The sequence below is a fragment of the Aptenodytes forsteri genome, unplaced genomic scaffold, assembly GCF_000699145.1.
Source record: "Aptenodytes forsteri isolate BGI_AS27 unplaced genomic scaffold, ASM69914v1 Scaffold2, whole genome shotgun sequence".
NCBI classification, from domain to species: domain Eukaryota; kingdom Metazoa; phylum Chordata; class Aves; order Sphenisciformes; family Spheniscidae; genus Aptenodytes; species Aptenodytes forsteri.
The window spans coordinates 3,563,656-3,568,691 of record NW_008795695.1 but is presented as its reverse complement, the minus strand read 5'-3'; positions in this window follow the sequence as shown (position 1 = coordinate 3,568,691).

Genomic DNA, 5,036 nt, shown 5'->3' with positions numbered 1-5,036 from the left:
AAATCTACCAGCAGTTGTGTTTTCCTCCAAGGCAGGCAGGGTGTGATGGGCAGGTTCCCACAGGCGACACGTAGGCATGGGTATGCTGGCTCTGCCCCATCCTGCGCTGTGGTGTAGCGAGCATTCCTGTACCACCTTCAGCAGGTAGGAATGAATAGGTTTTCCCTGTCAGTTTTCTATAAAGTAGATGAAATTTATTTTTCGTCTATTATTAGCTGCTGCTCTTTGTGCTATCACAGTTCTGTTTACACTGCCTTTTTTTCTACTAACACAAATTCTTATGGAAAAAAAAGTGTCATGGTAGCTGTTTCACCATTGGCCTGTGCAATTTGTGTTAACACGAAGTAAGCACAACTTGCTACCTGATCCTCTTAAGTATTTTAGCTTTCCTTTCCACTGCTCTAAATGACAATGCAGAATGCAGCAATGCTGAACTGAGCAAATAGGAGAAATGAAAGATGCGTTTTAGTTACTCTTTCATTAAAAAAAAAAAAAAGTCAGCTGAGACAAGAGGCATGACGTCTTTTAATTACTACATGTTAAACTTATTTTAGTCTTTGGATTTCCATGATGCTAGCTGGTTTTGCCCATCTAGGCATAAGGAAGATATTCCTTATCTTTTCTGCTGAAGCCGTGATGCTTGCAGTAAAGAATTCAAGATTACATTTGCAGTGTACAAAATAACACCATGCAGAGGTCCCTGCAATGTCTTCTAGTAAGCTAGCTGTGGAATGCAAAAATGATATAACTTCTTTATGGCTCTTCATGTGACCAGTGGTTAGCCCAGAGTTGGTGTTCCCCTCATGCAACTGTATCATAATCTCTGAGCTGTGCCACTGCCATGTGGTTCATTCATTCTTCCAGACCCATACATAAGAATCACTTCTTACCAGTTTTATTTCCCTAAGCAGGCAGAAGCAGCTCGTAGCCCAACCCTCTTTATTTTCAGTCCTAAATATTCTTCTCAGCTGTTAAAAATCATAACCTTGCAAATACAAGGAATATCTATTCCTTTGTCTTTCTGCAGACCTGCAAGTTTTGTTCCTCTCTTCCCAGTACACATATGGGTATGTGTGCAAGTGCAGATGTGTGCAAGCACACACATGCACACACATACACCCCCACCTCCACCCCCCCATCCTGGCTTATCTCCATGTAAAACACAAGTGCATCTCTACTTGCCAGTTAAGACAACATTCAAGTCTGCAAAGGACTATGGACTTATTTATTTGTTTTACTTGCTGACAAGCCTTTTGGTAAAGTGTTCGTACTGTATCTTCCCTTTTTGCCTTATCTGCCTCTGGAGTTATTTTCTATGACTTAAATGAATCTTTGTCCTGAGGATTTTATATAGTGAAGGCTATACATCATCATAATTGTATACAGGACTCTTAGTGTTAATGCATCCGTCCATAACAGATTTTGAAAGGAGTCAGTGAGCCATCAGCAAGATTCCTCACCAGAATGGCTGTAAACAGTACTAAACCAAAGTTATATCACATGAAATGAATCACCTGTGGGCGGGGAAAAACATGGCATAAATTGAGAATAACTAAACAAATGTTTTCCATTGTGAATGGATTAGAGTGCTTTTACAATCTGTAAGTTTTTAGTAAGTGCATGAGTTGCTCCCCAGAAATATGCTGTGACTAACCATGCAGAATGAAGTACATAAGACATAAAATTTTATTTACTTAAAAACAACAATCTTTTAGTCTCAGTTCCAATTAGACTGGGAAAATATTTTTCTGGCAGTTTCAGATAAAGTTTAGTAAAGTGGCATTTCACAACACAGGAAACAGAAGCTCAGGAATTTGGAACAGGCAAGTAAAGCCAATTCTTTATATATTTCAAATAATGCAAAACTACCCCAGAAAACTTCATTGCAAATATTCAAAGCTGGATGTTCTTCAGCAGCTTTGGGGTAATTTCAGTTACTGACTATAAAGGCTTTTGGATCAAGTCTTTCATTTTCATTACTCAGATTCAGATGCAAACTGCATGACCTGAAACTTTATCATAACACTTTCATGTGTATTTTGAAGTATTTAATTAAGTTTTCAATTAATCATTATTTGAATGTTGGCCCTCCTGCTGCTGAAATATATTTGATTAAGAATTAGGCCATGTTTAAACCTATATTAGTAAACGTACATTAAGCTTTCAATAAAAGCAAACTCCACAAGCATTGCATTCAGGCCCTGTACATGAGATGAAAAGGAATCCTCAGATTATGCATCTCTATTTAGGACAACTCCATTTCAATTTAGTTAAATTCAATTATAGTTGTGTTGAATCTAGGTGCATAATAATCAATCCATGTAAAATGAGCTGAATTCAAGGAAGGTTCTTTCTTCTTTGCATGCATTGTATATACCTTCATATACATACTAAATTATATAGAATGAATTCTAATAAGGTATTATTTCTAACAGAGTAATCTACATGATTTACACTAATGTTGTGATCTTTGCAGCTACAGTATATCTTCTCTTCTTATTGACAAGCTTTGCAATCAAATATCACACATGTATGGGAATGTCTTAAAATTTGAGGACTTGATTATTTTAGTGTGTGCCAATTTCCCTCTTTGAGAACATTCTTAAAGATGTGATACAAGAAAGAATAAAAGCAATGCACATTTTCAGATAGCCCTTATGTGAGAATAATTGCCTGAACCTATTGTACCAAAAGCAATCACAGTTTTGCCAGTCAAGTAAGAAGGAAAAAGGATGAAATTGAAAAACATACTTCTGGTAGGGAAATTTCCAGAGCTGATCTAGAAGGTTATTTGTACCTGAAGATACAAGCCAAAGATTTTTCTAAGTTTCATATAATTTTTGTGTTTTCCTACTCTTTTTTTTTTCCTTATAGTGTCTTTTTTACAAAATTCCATATAATTACAATTTAAATAAGAAAAAACTGATTCAAATGTTGCCAACCATGTAGCTGAGTGGAATTCTGAAAAAGCTAGTGTGGCTCTAGAAGAGCATGAAGACTTATATACCTGCATGGATCTTAATTAGGCCTATAGAGAGGGATGTGCCCAAACTTACTAACCATGGTGGCATTTACAAAGGAGAGGGCAAGTGTTATTTTGCAGACGAGTGATTATAACCAGTTCCACTATGGTATTTTCAACCAGTTTGGCACAAAGTAAGTTTGAAGTGTTTCTCATATGAGAGTAAGACCTGTTCTACTGTAACAGGCTGTTGGACTACATGGGAAATGGTGCTGTAAAAGGACAAAATAAAATTTTTACACAATGTATGACATGGAGTCATAGAATGATATAGTCTGGAAGGGATTTCTGAAGGTCCTCTAGTGCACCCCCCATGCCCTAATCTGGGCTGCTGTGATGGTCAAAAGAGGTTGCTCAGGGCCTTCTCCAGTTCAGTTCCGAAAATCTCCAAGGATGGAGACTCCAAAACCTGCCCAGGAACCTGTGCCAGTGTGTGGCCACTCTTGATTACTTTTTTCTTTATATCTAGTTGGGATTTCCCTTGCTGCAGCCTCATCCTTTCATTGTGCGCCTCTGAAAGGAGTTTGGCTCAGTCTTCCTTTTCATCACCTATTAGGTAGTTGAAGACAGTTGTATCAAACGCAGTTCACAGTAAGGTACTTGGTAATTCACCAAGGATCTGATCCTTGGTATTCATCAAGGATCTGAGCACTGCAGAGTATTCACATTGCTTATTAGAGTTTTCAATCTTATTGCTTACATTTAAAGATACTTTAAGAAAAAGGAAAAAAATGAAGAAAAAAATGTAATCCGTTAATAAGATAACTGGACAAAAATATACTCTCTGTTTATTCCTGCTCTAGCTCATCTTTTCATTCCCAGAGGCTTTTCTCATTGATATAACATAGTTAATCAATTCAGGATACTAGCTAGACAAATTGTGAGTATGACTGTGACAAAATTGGAAAGACAGTGAGCAGTATGGTGAATATATGACTATTCTTATGTGAATACGAAAAAAGGTTGATCGTTTTTATCTTTTTTTTTTTAATGTTCCAGAATACATTTTTCAACACAGCAAGATATTATTCTCAATTTTATGAAAAAGAAAGAATATGTCCAGGATGTTAAATGAACTGTAAAGTAACTTTGGTACATTTTAACTGGTGGTTCCTATGTTAATGTTAATTAATATTCATTTTCTAAAGACTATCAGTGTTCAGCTTGGGCAAAGGAGTGGTAAGACTCCCAAAACCCTTGTGTAAGCACTGGAAAATTACAGAATTTGAATTCTTAAAGATTTTGAATGTACTTCATGTTGCCGCAGCCTGTAGGCAATTCATGATCACTTTTGTTTGTTTGTTTGTTTGTTTCATAATATTTATGTTAGTATGCAAGTAAGCATTCAAAGTGAAATCAGAATCAATTAAATGAATGTATTTGAATTATGTTATGTTAAGATACCCACATAAACAAGTGTAATGTGGGACTTTAGGACCTGATTATTTTCTGGATAGATACTGCAGTTTTTTGGTTCTCATTTAATCCCAATCATCCTTATAGCTCAAGCTATTAGCTGTTCTGATTACCATAAATATATTCTTTTAGGTAGAACAGTAATGCTTTAAGAAGAAAACTATGTTATGAAATATTTATAGCTGTTAAGACATCTCCTGGACCCTGAAACATTTAAATGCAGATTCATAGAATAAGCGTATAATGCTACACCTTGCTTTATTCATTCTTAAAGAGTGAAATTGTCCAAGATTTTCTGCATAATCCTTTAAACCCAAGTTCATTTTTTGTGCAGGGTATGAGATATGAGAAGGTACTATCTTTGCTGTTGGAAATCTTGGATCAGAAGAAATTTGAATTTTACATTATTTATCATCTGTTTGTATTCTAGTAGTCAGACATGCCGTGGTCAGAAGGGTGCTGGTCATTCTCCTCTCTGTCTTCTAAGAAGGAAGTGGAAGCTAATCAAGCCAAGATACTTTTTCAGTGATGGCTAGACCACAGTAGAGATCAAAAGGGATACTTCGGTTAAAAAAAAAAAAAAAAAAAAAAACAAATT